The 21,286-nt window shown below is 39.4% G+C and overlaps 1 long non-coding RNA gene across 1 annotated transcript; it reads left to right on the top strand.

Moving 5' to 3' along the window:
* The first annotated feature begins 15,258 nt into the window (after positions 1 to 15,258).
* LOC131479315 (uncharacterized) lies at positions 15,259 to 19,245 on the top strand. The gene is made up of 3 exons (XR_009244812.1): positions 15,259 to 15,299; positions 17,366 to 17,403; positions 19,139 to 19,245. It is a non-coding gene; the product is annotated as an uncharacterized LOC131479315 (long non-coding RNA).
* Positions 19,246 to 21,286: the final 2,041 nt, after the last annotated feature.

A 21,286-nucleotide genomic window follows, 5' to 3' on the forward strand; every position in this document is an offset into this window, starting at 1 on the left:
TCAAAGGCAAAAACTGTTTGAGAAGTATCGCTGCCAGAAGAATTGAGCTTGAAAAGCATCCTCATCCTTAGGAGATGAGACACAAAGAGCAAGACACATGGAGATAGATGCTTCCTGTTCTTTTCTTCACTCCATAAATGCCATGATTGTGCCAGGGTCAGGGCCGAAAGTTGGGATCTTACCCATGTCACCCTTGTGAGAGGCAGGACTGGAGCTGGAAGTTGGGGGCTTATTCATGTTGTGTTTGCTAGAAGCAGGAACTTAATTTTGTTAGCCAGGGCCTAGATTTGTAAGAAGTTGGAATTGGAACCTGGAGGACATCAGACTCAGGTACTCTGATATGGGCTTCAGGCATCTAAGTCAATAAACTAAACACCTGCCTGGCACCTTATAGGTAATTTGGAGGAAAATTCATAATGCCACATGGATGTAACTAGCTAATTCAGGTGGTATTAACTTGTATGTGGAAAGGACTCAGTTCCTCTCTTTTCTAACCCTGACCTCCCCCTCAAAAAAAATCTGTCAAATGGAAAATGTAGAAAGAAAATCTGTCATTGTAGGTGTAATCTAATCAATTTACTTTCTCTTCAGCATTTTTCAGAAATTATTTGTCTTGCCTGGGCGCTGCAGCAAGCCAGGACGGCCTGTCTCTGGACACTGATTCTTCTGCACAGCCGGTTAGGCTTCAAATGAATGATCTTACAGCAATCATTTTGTTAGGTATCATTATGATCGTTATGCCTCCTGAGCGCTGAGAACCTGAGGTATTAAGTGTCCTCTTACAACTGTTTCAAATGTGACAATCATTTGTCAGCCCTTGGCTTTGGCTGACTGGTTCTCTTATTGTGACCTCAAAAACAAGCACAGTCTGATTAGGAATTGCAGTCTTACTTGAAACACAACAGGAAAAGTGGTAGTCGATCTCACTGGTTTCAGCAGTGTCCTCCAGTGACTTGCTCACTGACGTAGGAAAGGTGCATATCTGATTCCCTGAGTCCACAGCCCCTCATTTGCAGCCTCTTGCTTGAAGTGTTCCTCTACTCCCTTTGTCTAGATGACTCAGACTTCTCACACAACCTCTCTCACATGAGTTTGGTTTGTATTTAAAATGCTTAAACACATTATTCTCAAATGTGTTCATACTTCTATCATAAGAGAATGTGTTGAATAAAGGCCACAGAACTTGGCCCTGTTATTTCCAACAAGGATTTTTAATAGCATGCACACTGGTTGATTGCCCAGTGTATCTGTTTGTTCTCTCCTGTGTATAAGGAGATACCTCCTGGGTGGGAAGGAATTTATCAGACTAGGTCCATCTTGGACATTCTCCCAGACCTTACTCCATTCACAAGTTCAAGGAGCTCCCAGGGTCCTGATCAAGATGATGTCATCAATGGGTGAAAAAGTATCAGGTAATACATTATGTTGCAGGCATAAAATATAAAGAGCCTAATAAATGACAAATTCCCTGTGATATTTGTGAAACACGTCTTGCTCTATTGGCATTAAGATGTAGAAGGCAGTGTAAATCTGGTATAATAGGCATGCAGTCAAAGAAGGCATTCTGTCATATGTGGGCCTTCACCCTGGTTTTAGATGAGTGTGGGCAGCCACAGAATGTAAGAATGCAGCCCGTAGTTATTTAGATAAGGATGGGCTGATGTCAATAACGGTGGCAATGATATCTTCCTAGTTGGGAAAAACAGGTTTTTGGAAATAGTAACAGCAGGGTAGATGATAGAGATTGATTCACTGGAAGCTTGAAGAAGAAAACTTTGGTTTAAAAGTTTGATTTCTTGGAAGAGGAAGATGAGGTTAAAATCAGCATTCAAAACCATTCAGTGTATGGGCATTGGTTAGATGGATGACTGGAAAATATACTTAGAGGCACTGAAGCAGATTTCCTTTCTTCCCATCAATCAGCTCTTGCCATGTTAATTCATGCACTGTATCTGTTCCTCTGCAGATCCGGCTCATGTTCTGGGCTGGTGGTTGTGAAACATCCTGTAATTTGTTTACGTTTTATTCCTCGCAGGAGATGCTTCGCTTTTTAAGGCAAAATGGGCCATCAACAAAGGGTGTTTTTCAAAACATTGACAACATAAAATCATTTCTGTGTCTCAAGGAAAGAATTATGTTTGGAAATACATTAAATTGGGAGAATGAGTCTCCATTTGTCGTGGCATGTCAGGAGCCATGCACTATAGCCACACTGAAGCCATTTTGAATATAGACCTATGGGACAGTGGAAAACCCCCGGTTGGCTAGATGCTTGGGAAAGAAGTTATGAAACTAATCACACGCTTAGCTTCAATTGTTCCTAGCAACTGTTTCAGAATGTGATTGATGCTGTACTTACCGATATCTTGTTACTGATTACCTATGCTATTGTCGATATGTTGGTTACTATTGTTGATATGGTGGCTGCTCAAGAACAATTGGTCTTGAGACCATGGCTTGCGTCCCAGTTTCTCTTTCCCTGAGCCTTAGTTACTGAAGAATATAAAAACCCTCAGTTGAAATCAATAAACTGACAGCTTGATCAGACCTACTGTCTTGCTGTCCATTCTTTGTGTCTCTTGTCCCTTCATTCTCTCCTAGGTGGCTGCGACCCCGTTGACTGTCCTGCTGGACAGGACAAATTGGCGCCCAACGTGGATGTGTGCAGACCACCGACAGAGAGAACGCCGTGCCATCATTCATGGAGAGGCCTCTCGTCAAAAAGGAACACCGGTTGAGCAGTTTCACGGTTGACCCGCTGGAAGTCGAGCTCGTGGGAAATATTCACGGCGCAAATCTTACGGAGCCAAGGTAAGATGGGACAAGCATTATCATAACATGACCTATTCTTGCAAGGTCTTATAGATTCATTCAAGACACGAGGAATTAGGGTGAAAAGAAAGACCTCAAAACCTTTTTGGATTTTGTTGGTCTGATTTGTTCCTGGCATCCCCAGGATGGTTCTATTGATGAGAAAACTTGGTGTAGAGTAGGTGATTGTTTTAAAGATTATTGTGAGGTTTTTGAGCCTGAGAAAATTCCTGTTACTGCCTTTAATTATTGGACTTTGATTTATGATATCCTAAAGATTGAGTCTCAGAATCCAGATTTACAGATTTTGGCTTCTGAGGGAGAATGATCTCTTAAAGAAAGTCACTCTCGGCTGTCCACACCTATCCCCTCACCTTCCCCTGGTTCTCGACCATCTTCTGTCATTATAGATATTGAGGCAGAGTCCAGTGCCAAACCCCTTGATCAATCTGCCCCAGAAGCTATACTCTCTCAGAATAATAGTCAATCATGACGCCTCTCACCCACCTCCACCTTATGCTTCAGAAGCAGCAGCTCCTTCAGCCCCTGCCTCATTACTAGAAGAGGAGCCTGTAATAGAACCCCGTAAGAGTGAGGCTTCAGATCTCCCCAAGAAGAGTGTAATATGCTGCCCTGTTATTCAGACCCCTGCAAGAGGTGGTGGACACCACATCACAAACATCAACCTCTGCAGTTTAAAGATCTAAAAAAATATTAAGCAAGCAGTGAAAGATTATGGTACTCAGACACCTTTTACTCTTGCTTTTATTGAGTCCTTTTCAGGCATGCATCTCCCACTTCTTTACCCAACCCCTTAGCTGAGAGAGGCAGGGTAAGATAAGCCACTTAAGGTTTATTAAAAAAAAAAAAAGAGAGAGAGAGAAAAAAAAGATAAGAAAAATGTGTTCTGTAACTTGACTTAACAAAAGTAATCTGATATAGAGTGGTCCAAATCCACTGTTAAATTAATTTAAAGCATGAGATGAACCTATGTGTGCTTGTTTTACAAAATATCTCCAGGTTAAAGTGTGTCGAAGAAGAGGTTGGAAGTTGCAACAGGTTTGAGAGTTATATGTCTCTGTTCTGACATGTTTGGTGTTTGTGCTTATGTTTTGTCAATATTGTTGGTGTTCTATTATTTTTGTCCGGACAAAACTAAATTTTGTTTTAATATTCTTTCTCCAGTTGTGTCTTTGTCTTGAATTGTTAAGTTGTTGTTCTTGTTCTGAATTGGGTGCGTGTGTGACTGACAGACGAGATGGGACGGACCATGACTAGCCCCTTTTCTCTCTCCTGGTAAATAATTTTAGAGAGGTCTAACAAATTTAACAGGACCTGGCCAAACCAGACTCTCCACCTCCACTGGGGAAAAAAATTCGTGTGTCATTTTCTTGCTGTTTGGTCTTCAGATTACAGTGTTGTCCTGGCATTGATTAGGTCTAACAGTATTCAACATGTTCAGTTAAATGCTAAAGGTACTTTTTGTTTAACTCATTTAGGCCTCTAAATTCTTCAGAGTTCTAAACCAAGTCTCATGACTTTGAGGGTTCTAGTAGGATACCTGGAACTCTCAAAGATTGAGATAAAATTTAAATAATGTACTTGTCATTTAAAATAATTTGGATTATAATCTCACAATATTACAAAATTATGCTAAATTTATTGCATCATATATGCTATTAAAATAGAAGAGCATTTATGTTCATTGGTCAAAATGTTTCCTACTCATGAAATTGATCCAGATTGTAAATTACTTGTGTTCTTACTTACAAGGAAATATGTGAAATTTTGACTTGCAGGAGAACAACGAATTCTTTAAAGATGTATAGTAAAATGGGTCATAATGTGTATGTTTTCTGAATGTTTGCCTTTAAAACAATGGAGTTGAAGTCTGATTCTTTGTGAAAAACAGTGTTTTAACATCTTCTTTTAACTAATTTTCATCTTATTGATAACCAAACCTGTTAACTAACTTCAATAAATTCCAAGGTAGTCTCTCAAGACAACAGCTAAATTTAAGTTTTTTCAGCTCTCTTGACTTCAATAAAACAGAAGTTTAGGGGAAGCTCCAGGCCCATCAGCCATAAAACAAGGAAGGGACATGCTTGGAGTCTGCCTTTTGAAAAATTTGGGACTTTGACTTTGTCGCTGTTGTGGTGATTTTTATCTGCCTTCATTTTAAAAGGGAAAAATTTCCAAATCAGCTAGAAAAAGACTGTTTGAAAAAACTTCTCTTTCCTGGTTTTGAGGAGGATTTGTGCTAAAATGTGTTTCCATGAATTAGGAGAAATGATTGAAATTTGCTTAAAGCCATTGTATTTAAAAGTTGGTATGCTTTTATTAAGAAAATGTCTTAAGAAAAGTTGAGGAATGAATCTTGTAAGCTTTACATATAATTGGCTATAATTTTAAAGATACTATTACAATATTGTGTAAGTCTTTAACATTGATACCTAATACATGCTGACGTTAAGATTGATATCTGTGTTAAAAAAAAAAAACAGTTTTTGAAGTGTGCATACATAGCAATGCTAGTAAATGCCTAAAAATAAAAATATCTTCAATTGTGAAAACTGTTAAAAAATGTAAGCATTGAAGAAAAAAAAGAAGAAGAAGAAGAATTTGAAGTATTGAACTTTAAATAGCCTCTGTTTAATTGGTGACTTTGTCAATTGCCTATCCAGCTTCAGTAAGCTCTATTCTTGTTCCAATCTTTAAATTTGTTAAAGTTCTTAAAAAGTTATGAGTTGATTTTATGCACTAATCCTGTGTTTAAGGTTATATTTCCCTTTTGGTGACTGACTAAGGAAATACACATTTTGCCTTTCAGTTGGGTAATCCCTTGTGTTCTGTATATTGTCTTTGTTAAATTCTCATGATTTAAAAGAACTGTGTTTAAGGGTATTTTCTGGTATGTGTTTATTTTGAAATGTTTGGGTGATCATTTATAAGTGATAAAATTTTTTTTTTTGATCTGTTGCTGTTTGAATCAATCTGACTAAATGAATGGATATTATAGTAAGGAATCTTTGACCAGATACTTTAAGGCCTCTTGGCATATTTAATAGGCTTAACTCTTTTGGTTCTGGGATTTCTAGATAGGCCCGACAGTCTCAAAGTCAGAAGAATGTGTTTCAAAAGTTGTATCTTTCTGCTAATGAAGTTAATTGTGGGACAAATAATTGATTAAATCTAAAAAAAAAAAATTGGGGGTGAGAGGGGATTGCAGAAAAGACATTGGGAAACCTTGCCAGTGGGGAACCTTGCCAGTGGGGAACCTTGCCAGTGGGGAGCCAGGATGGCTAAGTCTAAAAAGTACAAGAGTGTGTAAAATCCTACAGGTGGTATCACAATGCTAAACATAGATATTTTATTTTCTAGGATTCCAGCAAGCCTATTGTATCCATTAAAGCTAAAGTTTAATTGTAAACTATAGGTATGGTTTATTCAGATTACTAAAAGCAAAATATAACTCTAAAGAATTGGTAACTTTTACATATTTAAGAGAATTCTCAAATACCTGTTGCAAAAGCTGTTTTGTTTTATGTGTTACCCGGTACACATGTACATGTTTATGAATGAGAATTGCTAAGCTAAATCCTTTTTTAAATTATGTATAGATGCATAATTAAGCTCTTAGAGAGTCATGTCTGTTACTGTATTCTTAGGACCTACAAGATCTGTTCAGCTCAATAGTTCTACACGATTTTAAATGGACTTACTGCTAGCGTACAGTTTCAAGATTGGCCATGGGAGCCCAAATCCTCAAAAGTTAGATGGAAAATATATGGGTATATGTATGTAAGTGCTTAATGATGACTCAGATGTCAGAAAATGTTAAAATGCTCCAACATGGGAAACAGCTCTTACAGCAGACTAATAGACTGACAATTTTGAGTAGCACTCAGTGGCCTCAGAATCAGCCCAAACGCCATTCTGGTCTGACAGGAGAGCCAGCAAGAGAGCAAGCATATCAGTGTGGAAAGCCAGGACACTGAGCTAAGAGTGTCCCTCCGTGAAGGAGCTCAGTGGTCCACGCCCCAGTGCAAAGAAGCAACCACCGAGGATGGTTGTGCTCTTCTCTCAATGGAAGAGAGAACTTCCACTTTGTGTGTTGCCAGGTCTAATGGGGTTGTTGTTGATTCAAGAGGCTTCCACAGCCTAAACATTGCGTGTCTGGAGCCTCAGGTGATCACTGACGTCACACATAAGAGTGCTAATTTGTTAAATCCACTAGAGTCACTGTGTACACTGGCTTCCCATGCAGGGCTGTATATTCAGAGTCATAGTAAAATTAATAGTACACCTTGCTGTATTTTAGTATAAAGATTTATCATCTCAGTTTCTTATTATGTCTGAATATTTAACTCTTTTGCTCTAAGAAGTCAGCTTGCATTTACCTGTCCTGTGATGGGCTTATATCCTGATGCTGTATGCTAATCATTACATTGTTACTGTGCCTTCTGATTGATCTAGGTTAGCAAATTTATGCAGCTAAAAGAAGTTTCATGTATTGCATTGAGCTCATTGAATATGTTCCAAAATTTGAGACTTAAAGGAGTTAACTTAGATGTAAATCTAGTCCACAGTCTTAAATTAAAGTTTACTCTGACAAAGATTGAAACCTAACAATTCTTTTACATCTAAGTTCTGAAGCTCAAGTATTCAAACTGCTAACCGAACTCACAACCTGCTAGGCTGGGAAAGTTAACTATGTTATGTCTTGTTATTTAGACTTCAAGAAAGAGAAACCTTTCAAGTGCCAGGATGTACATCGAACACCTAATGACTTCTGCCTTCTATCAGGAACCACTAGATGGATCCCCTACAGCTACTGTTACCCAATGGCACCCCCCTCTCAGCAGGAAGTAGTTAAGAACAGATGATGCCGTCCCTTTTCCCTAAAAGCAGCTGGGGTCCATTTCTCTGTTTGGAAATGTAGGAGCTAGATGGAATAATGGGCAGTTAGGGTCTCCAGTTCCTGGTAAAACTGTCTTGTATACATGTAACAATGTTAGCACTATGAGATTCTTAAATGTTAGTATTTTCAACAATACTTATATATTGTTAAGTATGTCCTTTTGAATCTCACCAGCTACTCCCCAATATACCATCATATATGTGTCACTCCAGTAAAAGTCCACAATGTTTTGGCCAAAGTGATAAAAATCAATCAATACCTCCAGGGACAATGGTCTAGCACCTTCCTAAATTTCACCAGTTAGCCACCAGTATAATTAAAGTAAATGAGACCCGAGTACCACCCATGTCAGGAGAAGTTATTCTAAATGGCATTAAATTGGCAGCTTGCATGTTCAAGGAATGGAGCAGGATTATGGCCTTAGAAACCTCGATGGTTGCTGCACTAGTAGTTGCCATGCTCTTCCTGTACTGCATGCACAAACAGCAAACCTGGGAGCAAGTTGTCATTGGACAAGCCATGATGGCACTGGCTGTGGAAAATCCTAGCGCTCAAGTTTGGCTGAGCGTTATGTGTTAATAGGTGATCAGAGACAGATAAGATCTGACAGGACTCTCCAAGTGATAACCCCCCACTTCATGCCATGCGGCTCCAGTCTTCAAAGAGGCTTGTTTAATATAATGGAGCACAGCCTTTGCCAGATAAGTGTTTAGCCAATGACGGGCACCTTTCTGATACCCTGCCAACCTAAGACAGGGAGCGCTGGATGACTGGCAGGGCTGCCCAGAGACGGGTAAGAGCTGAGGGTCCCTCAGAATGAACCTAAGACAGGCAGTGCTTATCTTGCTTCACAAACCTTTCTCTTTTTGCCGCTTTCACTGATATATAGAAAAAGGGGAGATGTCAGGAGCCGTGCACTATAGCCACACTGAAGCCATTTTGAATATAGACCTATGGGACAGTGGAAAACCCCCGGTTGGCTAGATGCTTGGGAAAGAAGTTATGAAACTAATCACACGCTTAGCTTCAATTGTTCCTAGCAACTGTTTCAGAATGTGATTGATGCTGTACTTACCGATATCTTGTTACTGATTACCTACGCTATTGTCGATATGTTGGTTACTATTGTTGATATGGTGGCTGCTCAAGAACAATTGGTCTTGAGACCATGGCTTGCGTCCCAGTTTCTCTTTCCCTGAGCCTTAGTTACTGAAGAATATAAAAACCCTCAGTTGAAATCAATAAACTGACAGCTTGATCAGACCTACTGTCTTGCTGTCCATTCTTTGTGTCTCTTGTCCCTTCATTCTCTCCTAGGTGGCTGCGACCCCGTTGACTGTCCTGCTGGACAGGACAGTGGCAGCCGCATTAAAGGATTGTCTTTGGATCATAACTGGAACTCCTTTTACAATGGAACTCTACGATAGTTGGCTTGGTGTCCTTGATGAGGATAAAGTGGAAATCACAGAAATCAAAAGGTGGTAATATCATTCACATCTAATCCAGACATATCTCCAAATATAGCCAACACAGTTAGAGAAAAATATTAGCTTGTGCTTTAACCACAACAAGCATGTGCGCTGTGAAGAGGATTCATGTAGTCACACCAAGACCAGAATCAGAGGAGAGGTAGACTTTACCACACCCACTGGGTTCTTATTCACACCAAGTAGTATTGGTATGGAATTATTGACCACTGTACTGAATGTCACTGAATGTCACATGAATGGAGTGGAGACTTACTGATCCCAGAGATATGCTGTAAGAATAGCTCTTTGTTGATCTCACTATCCACTTGTCAATGCTAATTAGGTGGATAACTCTGTGTATGCTGAAAGAATCTGGATATCTGGATATTAAATTCTCCATTTTCTAGACACCATGCATTCCAATTAGAAGTTGAATTTTTACTATTAGATAGAAAATATGGTATTGCTCATTGATACTTCACTTATTTCACTGAGCAGAAAGGTCCATAATTGGGATCACTTAGTTGCTAACAATATGACTTCATTCTTTTCGACAGCTTAATAATATTCTAGGGAGTGTATGTGCCACAGTTTTAGCCACTCATATTTGCAAGGGCATTTGCATTTTTTCTGTCTTTGCTACATTCGATTATGCAGCTATAATATAAGATTACCGATGCAATTCTCAGATCTAAATTTATTTTGTCACAAACTATTCAGTTTATTTAACTGCACTGTCAACACCAAATAGGAACACAACTAGGAAGTCCAAGTAGAAACTTTCCTATATTCTTCAGCTTTTGCTCTACTCATACTTATCAACAGCCTCCTGCAACGGGAGAGCCATGCACACAGCAGCCAGTGTCAGGACTGAAAAAGAAGAGGTTGACATGAATCACTGGTGTAGCTCTATCCTTAAACCTATCTTTCCACCCCTGATTCTTCATTGAACAGAGCCTAATGCTATCCTAAAGATACCTAAGTAAGGCCAAGGAGTCGCTGGTAGGAGAGAATGATGCCTGGGTGGAGTTGAAACTTGGTCTGCCATGAAAGGCTGTGAAGAAAGACAATTCCCAAACACTCAAGCAACCCCAATAGAAAATCCAACCTACCAAGAGAAGTTGAATGAGAGAAGTGCCTTGGCCCAGTCTGGGTGACATGGAGCCACTCTGTTCAACTAGGAAGCACTGCTCGCACTCTTTATGAATGAGCTTCAGACATCTCACGGGTCTCAACCTCAAAGCTGATGGCAGGAAGATCTGTGAGACTGTGTGTTGCTGTTTGCACGTGTCACTTTGGGTGTGTTTTATGCAAGTAATCTGAGATGGATTGTTGTTTTGTTTCATTTCAAACCCATCCAAAGTGACCGATTTGGCTGTTTGTGCCGATTCAGGTAGGAAATAAGAGCCAGGACTCCCAGGGGAACATAATGCCAAGCTGAAGATTGTTGGAGCACTAGGTGTTGCTGTTTGCAGTTGTCACTTTGGGTGTGTTTTATGCAAGTAATCTGAGATTGGTTGTTTTTTTGTTTCATTTCAAACCCATCTAAAGTGACCGATTTGGCTGTTTGTGCTGATTCAGGTAGGAAATAAGAGCCAGGGCTCCCAGGGAAACATGATGCCAAGCTGGAGCTTGTTGGGGGCACCTCTGCCAACTGTGGCCTTTCCTGGTGTGACTCAGGTGCCCTTTGCAATGTGTCTGAGAATCCCCTTTCATGGTCAGTGCCAGGTCAGCAACAGACCTCAAAAGGTCCCTGTGTCCTAGGAGATGGCCCAAATTCCATCCATGGGATGTGCAATTGCACTGAGACTAAGGACACATGGGAGACCTCGTCCATGGACCAGTTGGACGACCTCTGACACAACTTGCAAGGGCACTTAGCTTTGCTCAGACACAATGAGATCTGGTTGGCATCTTTGCATGCTGCGTGGCATTGTGTGTTTGAGGGTACAACCAACTCTGCCAGTGATGCGTTGTCGTGGCCAATGGGGCTTTGTTTGCTGGCTCTTGGTGGCAGTGAGCAGATCGCAGTGGCATCTGAAGTGCCTTGGCCCAGTCTGGGTGAAATGGAGCCACTCTGTTCAACTAGGAAGCATTGCTCGCACTCTTTATGAATGAGCTTCAGACATCTCATGGGTCTCAACCTCAAAGCTGATGGCAGGAAGATCTGTGAGACTGTGTGTTGCTGTTTGCACGTGTCACTTTGGGTGTGTTTTATGCAAGTAATCTGAGATAGATTGTTGTTTTGTTTCCTTTCAGACTCATCCAAAGTGACCGATTTGGCTGTTTGTGCCGATTCAGGTAGGAAATAAGAACCACGGCTGCCAGGGGAACATGATGCCAAGCTGGAGCTTGTTGGAGCGCTGTGTGTTGCTGTTTGCAGATGTCACTTTGGGTGTGTTTTATGCAAGCAATCTGAGATGGATTGTTGTTTTGTTTCCTTTCAGACTCATCCAAAGTGACTGATTTGGCTGTTTGTGCCGATTCAGGTAGGAAATAAGAGCCACGGCTGCCAGGGGAACATGATGCCAAGCTGGAGCGCTGTGTGGTGCTGTTTGCAGATGTCAGTTTGGGTGTGTTTTGTGCAAGCAATCTGAGATGGATTGTTGTTTTGTTTCCTTTCAGACCCATCTAAAATAACTGATTTGGCTGTTTGTGCCGATTCAGGTAGGAAATAAGAACCAGGGCTGCCAGGGGAACATGATGCCAAGCTGGAGCTTGTTGGAGCGCTGTGTGTTGCTGTTTCAAGATGTCACTTTGGGTGTGTTTTATGCAAGCAATCTGAGATGGATTGTTGTTTTGTTTCCTTTCAGACTCGTCCAAAGTGACAGATTTGACTGTGCCGATTCAGGTAGGAAATAAGAACCACGGCTCCCAGGGGAACCACTTTCCTAAAGTGGTAGAGAGACAGAGTCAGTGGCATGTGTGGTGGGCAGCCTTCCTCTCCTGGGTTTACTCCCTGTAGTTGTGCAGGGTAGACCAATTTCTTGATGGAGACTTGTTTTTGTGTCCTGGAAAGCAAGGCAGTAGTCACCTGTTATATCCTTGATCCACCACAGCGTTGAGTGGGCACTCATCTGCCTCCCAGGTTCCCTAATTGCCTGTTACTTTTCTTTGTGGAACTATAAGGGGCAGTTGTTAAAACACAAAGCAATATCAGTAATGAATTCCATCTCTAAAAATTATTTGTATGTGAGTGTTGTGGCCCCAAAGTGGTTGACATCTCCCTGTCAAACTCTCATAGAATGCTTTGAAAAGGCTTTTTATCATGGAACCTTGGAAATGTCTTAAGTCTCACCATAGGATTCTGTGATGTCTGGGTGTATGAATATTTGTGATGTTCCCAAATGTGGATATGGGTCTTTTTTCTGAAAAATACACTCAGATTTTTGTTTTTTTTATTTCTCTTCAACAGAGATATTAAATTTCACAATGGGTTCGACATCAGACTCAGGTATGGAATAAAGTTTGATTTCCCGATAAACATTGACCCCAAGGTTGAGCTAGGCTTTTATGTCTGCCACAATTCTTGTGCATGACCCTTGTGGTTCTTTTTTTTATAGTTTGTCTAGATTTTTTACCACCAATGTCTTTGACATCCTCAATCTCTCTACCCCAGAGGGATAGATTTTTCTGGACGGTGACTTGCCCTGTTGGCATTTGTACTGAGACCCTACAATTACCCAGTTACTTATTCCGTTCTGCATGGACAACTGCCCACTGAATAGTTACTCTGCGTGTTACCGGAGCCTTTCAGGATTTCCAGCTGTACCCTTTGTTCAGATCACAAGGGTGTTTCAATGCTGGACCTATGCATGTTGCTCCAACAGAATGAATTTCAAATGACAAGTGTCTACTCAGAAGCTCTATTACCTCTACACTTTGTTTCCCACATGCATTTTACATCACTGATAATTGTTGTTGTTCTCATACAGTTTATCACTCAATAGGTTGATGCTTGGGTTTCAAAGAACTTATTTTCATCTGATACTGAGTCTGTTTTCTGCAACTCTATGAAGACAGACTAACCTTTTTTTTTCAGTTAAAAAGACAAAGGACAGCAGAACACAAATGGGATACAGCATCCAATAGTATAAATGAGCAGAATGCTCATGTGACCACGTGTTAATGGGCACCAAATCCAAGTGCTAGTTTGGCTCATCCTGCATCCTTTCCTCTCTCCTATGTTGCTAGGGAGCCCCAAGAACATGCCTCCTCAGGCTTCCCTTTCAATGCCCTATGTCATCATGTACCTTGTATGAAATTCCCTTTTGATACAAGTTCACATGAGGTTTTATCTTTGCTGCAATCTGTCATGAGCTGTGCAGGATGAGTGGTGATCCTTTGGGGAACCGTTTGGGTACTCACTTCACTATGACAACCACGATTCCATTGTCTCCCTGCACACCATGGCCCCTGATCTGATCGTTTCACCGTTCTCTATCCTAATGCCTTCTGAAAGTGTCCTTGATATTCAGGAGATAGTGGTGACACTCATTGGCCAATTGAAATGCTCTCAGAAATAACATACAAAGATGTCTATATGTTCTTACACTCAATTCTATCCGAGCACTATTCTCCCTTGCTACATGATTGTATGAAGTACAGGATAGTCAAAATTCTTCCAGGAATATGTTTTAGGCATGGATTTTGTGTTGTTGTAAGCAGTTTTTATTGCCTGCCATCTGAGGGCTGTTGACTCTTGCTTGGAGCTCACATAAGGCGTGTTTTGTTTCCCATTCCACCTGCAGGAAACCTGGAATGATGTGTCAAATAAGTCCGGTCAGCCAGAGGCCTATGATGCCAAGCCTGAGTTGGTTATGGGCCCCAATTATTTTCTAACCTGTGCCCCCTATTTCATGTGTTTAATTAGCCAAATCCCTTGTTCAAGCACCTTATGTTCTCCACTCACACACAGAACAAACAATAAGGGATGCTTTTTCTGCAAGACTGCATTGGTGCTTTCCAACATTCTTTCTGCCTAAGAATTGAACTCCTGAGTGACAAGTTCCCACAGGGCACATGCACTGAGGGAACCACTTCCTTTCCTATGGTGCTAGTGTTGTCTCTCAGTAGCACACTCAAGAGGCACTTCCCAGGACACCAAGAAGTTTGTTATACTTTTTATACTTTAACTTCTGAAAGGGGTAACTGCGAGGCTCTGAAAGCCACTGCTTGTGAATCAAAAATACACATCTGACAGGAATTATGAAGGAGTTCGCTCAACATTCAAATGGCTCCATCGCTGCATTCTATCTCATGATCTGTGTTTAAGTTTGGTTGTGTTGCTGAGGCTAGCCTCACTGAAAACCCCACTTTAGGTGATGTTGGGATGGCAAATCTCCCATGTGTGCTCTGATCCAGAGGTGAGACAGTTTTCTGAACACATCCACAGGCATCATCAGTTTTTCTGCTTTGTCATCATCAAACCCACTTGGGAATGCCACCCAGTGTCCAAGTCCATGAGTAGAACTGGACCAAGTCCTCTAAGCATCAGTGGATGGGCACCACTACAGCTTGGAAAGGGGTGCACCCATATCAGAAGCCCTCTGTCTTCTGAGGGACTTAATGGAGTAGTCTGCATGGTTTCTTGGATTTTTTTCTTCTTTCTGCCCTATAATTAGTTGAAATGCCCACTAAAAACTAAGTTGCCAGAAACTGAGTAACCTTCCTCATCTGATGAAGTCTTCAGAACTGCGCGGATCAAGCAGAATGATGACTTGGCACTTTTCTACTTCCTATAACCTTTCCTTTTCTATGTATTTATCTTTGTTCTTTAATGATGTAAACTACACTGGTAAAGACATAATTGGACTGAGAAATATTAGAAAGCTCATGATGCATTTAAAATTAATACTTGTGTTGCTCTGAGATTTTCAAAATTATAAACTGTGTTATTATGGATAAGTTTTCATAGAGTGTGTTGTATGCTGGCAGTCTCATAAACACCCACATTGTGAGAATAAGTCTGTGGTGAAAAATATTGTGTTGCAGTTTTCAGCTGGTTAAATGATATTTAAAAACACACTAAGAATTTTTTTTATCTCCCATTTTCAACAGGTGATGTTCTATCAGGATGGAGTCTGATGTCTTGTCAGGTATGTTGCCTGAACACATTATTTCAATGCCAATTGGTGACTTCTGTCCCTTGATCTCTTAGTCACTACAGAGTCGAGTCAGCCTACTTCCTTAGCATTTTCTTTGATTTTCCTTGAGCTTGCTTTAATGTAACTCAAAAGGCAACTCCATCAAAACCTGCATGTTTGAGTTCTCTAGCTTCATTTGAAATCTGCAGCTTACACATAAGGAGGAAGGGGTTCTTCGGGGGAGAATCAGCCAAGAGGCAGCCAAACTGAGATCATGCTGTAGTTTAATGTTTTCCTATCACTTGTTATGGAACACTAACAGCACTGTCAGCTTCTTTATCCCTTGTCTTTTGCTTTATCAAAGTGTGGTTGTGATGCCAAGTACAAAAATGCTATCAGTGACAAAAATGTAAAATCTAAAAATAAATTTAGCATACAGGCGTTTTTCTCTCAAAAGTATTCAGACTAGACATCAAATTTTCATCAAGCAGTAACTGTGTAAACTTATCTCTGTTGTGTCTCAGAAGCCACATGAGTCCCATGGGTTTATCAGGTTTTGATGTTTTTTTTTCATTGCCACTCAAGGTTGAAATGAGTATATTGTCTTCAGCTATACTGAGAAAACTCCAGGCTTTGCTTTAGCAGAAGAAGTGATACCAGCACTGCCATCAAGATCAGTGTCACATAGAATGGCTGACCAGAACTTTTGAGTGGGAGCTGACACCTGACCTAGGGCGTGGGCCCATCCGCGTCTAGTGTGTTCTGATCTCTGGAAGAGCACAGTTGGCATGTTCTTTAGGATTTTACTTCTCAGTCACTTCCTTTGACCTCATATGAGGGACTACTGGTTCTCAAATGCTTGCATAGCATTTTGCAAGCATTGCTGTAAATCCTTGTCCATGAGGAGTGGATGGGATTCCATAGGAACACGTGCTGCAGTGGAACGTAACCATTTTGCTTCAGGCTGTTCCGTCGTTGTCTTACAGTTGCATACTAAATGGACACACTCCAAATGACCAGATGCACTCGGCTTATCTGTCTTTATCCTTCTTTGATATTGTAGTGTAACTCCAATTCTTTCTGCACAAATGGTATTCAAAGATAAAAATAACACATGTTTAAAAGGAATCCAGAATACAAATATACTTTGTTAAAGAAAAAGCTTAAATCTATCTATCGTAATGTGTACTACCCTTAATTTTTTGGCCTGAGGTCTCAAAACTCTCATGAAAATCCTCAGTATAAGTGCATAATGCTGGGATTCAGAATATTTTACCACTGTCCAATACTTAGATGAATCTATTTCTGTAAAATTTTTAAATAAAGTTTCATTTTCCTGCAACAGAATAAATAAATACACATTGGAACACCACCCATTGTTTAATAACACTGATTGTACAAGCATCATCCACTGAGGGAGGAAGCCAGGCCTGCGCTTCATCTCAGGAGGACTGTCCATGAGGCCCCTAAACAAATACCGTCATTTTGCCTGCATGCTCTTCTGTCCTGAGCCAGGGCCTGCCTTTTTCCCAAGAGATGCCCTCCCAGCCTACCTACCAGGAAGGGAGAAGCCTCTTGAGCCCAGGCAGGCCTAGGCCCAGCTCACCACGTGGTCACGGTGGCTGCAGCCAGGACCCCAAACATGGAGTCTGACCCAACCCAGGACCTCTGAACGGCGAACAGGCTGCTGCAAGTTCCTTGAGCTCTCAGTGGAACACCAGTGGACACAGCACTTTTCCGATTATCAGACCATTTGGTTTTTCTTTACCTTTTGTTCCTGCTGGAGTAAGTGTAAGTCACTAATACCAATGATAGTCAAGAATGAAAGAAAAAGAAAAGAATGGGTGAATTATAAACATTTTTTTCTCAAAAGTTATTAAAGCCATGATCCTTTTTTTTAGTATACATATTTTAATAAGCTAATCTCAGAAAATAATCAGAAAAGTATCAGTATGCAATAGGAACTGGTACTGCATGGATTTTGAATAAGTTCTTTCAGTGCAGTCAGATATGGAGTTGGATATGTGATCTACAAGTATTTTGACAATTTTTGTTTTGTTTTGTTTTTTCTTCAACAGATCATGTAATGTAGCTGCCAGAATTGAGCCCGAGCCAGGTATGTTGAACGACCAAAAGCTCCCAATGTCAAACAAGCCTAGCCTGATTCTGTTTGATCCCACATATGTCATATGTTGGCCCTCTGTGGTACTAAAAAGCTGGTTTAGCATAATTCCTGGATACTCTGTGTGCCAGTCAAAGGATTACTTTTTCAGCATGTTTCATTTTTCTAACTTGGCTTGAAATCTTAAGTTTCTTAAAGTGGTACAGTGTCTTGGCAGAGAATTGTGCATGTGGCACCTAAACTAAGACTCCTGTTACTCCTCATGTCTCTCATCCTGGTGGTCAGTAGAACACTGAATTTGCAGTTTACAAGCCACTAGTTTATTTTTTTTTTATGTCCTCACTCTGGCTTTTCCAAGGAGTAGCTCTTACTCTAGGGATACAATGTTACATTTGAATACAAAATGTTAAATGTGTGAAGAAGTATGCAATAGGGGGTCACTTTGGTCCAAAAGGTATCAAATCATTATCTTCTCATAAGTTGTAGTTTTTTCATCAGCTTGTTTCCATGGTGAATTGGAAACCTCCTTAAAATCCTCATCACAAGTATCATGGGTATATTGTATTTTGGTCAAATTGTTATTTTTTTTTCCTGCGCTCAGATGTTGATACAAGACTGTTGCTTGAAAATATACTAAGAAAATGACTTGTTTTTCTTTAGCAGAGGGAATTAAGCTACACATGCAAAACAGAGAAGCTCAAGTGTAATCAATGACCAAATTATACAGTGAGAGATGGTGTCAGCCTGAGTGTAGCGTAGGCCCACCCCTGTCTACTGTCCCCTTCCTTCAGAGTTACTGAAGACGGAAGCTGAGTTGGCATTGTTCCCTATGTTTTTAAATTTGCTATGCACATCTTTTAACCTCACACTAAGAACTACTTTTTTTCTAGAATGATTGCATTTAAAAAAAAGTTTGCTTGGCATCTTCTGTTTCTGTCCATGAAGAATGAATGCAGTTCTTTGGACAAAATTGAGTTACCAAAACTAAAACAACCATTTTGTTTCAAGTGATTCATTGTCTCACAGTTGAGCATTGAATGTTAACATGCTGAGCTGCCAGGTCCCTTCAGTGTGAATGCTTTCTACAAACACAGAATTCAAAGATAACCTATGTAGTGTGAATTTTGAACATGAATTCATTTGGGATCAGAAAGACTAAGTATCCATTTTTTTCTCACAACTTGTATTTTTCTTAAATGTTCTGAAACCCCATGAACATCATCATGATGAGTGTTATGGCTGGATTTATAATAATCTATTTTTTCACTCTTTGACACTGAGACTTTTTATGAAACTGTGTCACATAATACAATGTAATTAATGAATTAAAAATAATAAATAAATTTTTAAAAAGTCATTTTTCTTGAATGGATTAATAACACCACTCCCAGATGTGATCCACACTCAGTTTCAGCGATTTACCTGGGTTTTCTATTTGGAGAGGATCCCAGGAGTGATCCTGGCATGCTCACCGCCATGTCTCCTGTCCTTGTCTTGTCAGTCACTGAAGGGTTCATTTGGCATGATTCCTTAGGACTTCTTTCTTTACCTTCCCTGCAACAGTTCTAACACCTACTCCTCAAACTGCTGATTATTGGCAATGGTTTGATAGTCCCTTCATTGCTTGGAGGAAATCTTTGGTGAAAGTCCTTAAAGCAGGATTCAGGGTGCTTCCACACTGTGAGATGATTATTAACCAGAACATTCTTTCTGGTTTTTTCTTCAACAGAGAAACATCCTGGCAACTTGGAAGACCAAATGATTGGCAAGAAGGCTCAAGAAATCCTACGGACAGAAGACACATCTAGTAGAAGGCCACACAGCTCTTCTGTTCCACCTATTCAGTTTTTAGTATTTTCCACACTTTTGTATGTCTAATTTTCTAAATTTCAATATTAACCCAAACTCTGTTTTTAAGAAGAAAATGCAAAAATTCAAAATTGGGATGAAATTTATGCCCAGAAATAGCCAATTTTTTTTTTGTTAACAACATAGGAATCACTACAAACTCAGTTTTTTCTTTTAGCATTGAGAGACTTTAAACAGCACACAGAGTAATAAGCTGTTCCAAAATATCAGCTCAGTTAATGTCACCCTTCAGTTTTCATCGTCATTACTCAAGGGGATTTCTAGTTCCTACATAAGGAATGTTTTAAGATAAAGTAAAAACTGTAAGAATGAATTTAAAAAGTGAGCTGAGTTGGTACAAAAACTTTAAATCTATGCATAGATTTTTTAGTATGTATTTTGATAAACTTTTTTACGAGATTGTCTCTGTTAATATAAACATAATATTCAGAGATCTCAGAAAAAATTTCATGAAAATATATACCAGAGAAATATATGCATGGATGTAATTTTTTTGTGCCAATACCAACTCATGTTTAAATTCATTTTTTTTTTTTAAAGATTTATTTTATTTCCATTACAAAGTCAGATATACTGAGAGGAGGAGAGAGAGAGAGGAAGTGGAGCTGCCGGGATCAGAACCAGCGGCCACATGGGATCAAGGCGAGAACCTTAGCCACTAGGCCACACCGCTGAGCCCTTAAATTCATTTTTATAGTTTTTAATTTTATCTTTTTTTGTTTATTTTGAAATATCTGTTCATTTGTAGGATTGAAACAAATGTGCTTCTATACCATTAATAAGCTGGATGTTATCCCCAGGAGAAATGATGGTTTTAAAATTCTGTAGAAACTGAAGATTAAATATGAATTTATCGAACACCTATGACAATGTTATTAGTTAAATACTGCACACAATGATGAAGTGATTCCTAGCCCTTGTTGAAAACATTAGCTGAGTAATTATAAAATTGAACATTAAGAGTCAAAAGATTCAATGCATAGGAAAAATCAAAAGACGTACTTTCTATAACAAAAAGCCAATCAGAATTTCATCAAAAATGTCTTCTAAATTTTTAATTCCTGGAATATATTTATCAATGCAAAAATCATTTCTCAAAAATATCAGCTACATTGCCTTCTCATATGTCCATAAGTCTTCATTATATCGGTCACAACAAAAAACAATTTTTTTTCTGAAACATGACTTTTTGGCAATCTCATAGTAAGTCACAGAGATTTTGTGTGATAATAAACAACTTATTATCGAATATTCATGAACTTCAAAAATCTGAATGACAGAGTAATAGTACCATATTTATTGAAAAAGGGTACTGTTCGCTTATACTGATATTGACATATATACCAATTTTGACATACCTAGCTTGACCTACTTGGAAAAAATGATTTTAAGAGCTCATATAACAACTAAAAACTGAATTACAGTTACTCTTAAAATCTTGCGTTCTAATGCCTGATTTTACCGAATTACACTACCTGTTAAAATCTTACGTTCTAATGCCTGATTTTAATGAATTACACTACCTGTTAAAAATCTTATGTTGTAATTCCTGATTTTACCAAATTACACTTACCATTAAAATCTTACATTCTAATGTCTGATTTTACCGAATTAGTTATTCTTAAAATCTTACGTTCTAATGCCTGATTTTACCAAATTACACTTACCGTTAAAATCTTATGTTCTAATGCCTGATTTTACCGAATTACAGTTACTGTTAAAATGTTATGTTGTAATGCCTGATGTTATGACTTAAAGAAATAACCTCTACATGAGACAACTGTTTAGTAGAGGAAGACAGATGACCAATTTTCGACAAAAGCACTAAGCTATGTATACTGTAACTACTTGAAATATCATATGTATGTATCCCATGAATCTTACAGATCTATTCTTTTATAAACCTAACTTACTGATTATCCATCATAACGATGAATGTATTGATTCCATATCATATCAAACTCTAATTTTACAAAGTACATTTTTTTATTATTGAGAAACTATTTTC

The sequence above is a fragment of the Ochotona princeps genome, unplaced genomic scaffold, assembly GCF_030435755.1.
Source record: "Ochotona princeps isolate mOchPri1 unplaced genomic scaffold, mOchPri1.hap1 HAP1_SCAFFOLD_106, whole genome shotgun sequence".
Classification (NCBI taxonomy): domain Eukaryota; kingdom Metazoa; phylum Chordata; class Mammalia; order Lagomorpha; family Ochotonidae; genus Ochotona; species Ochotona princeps.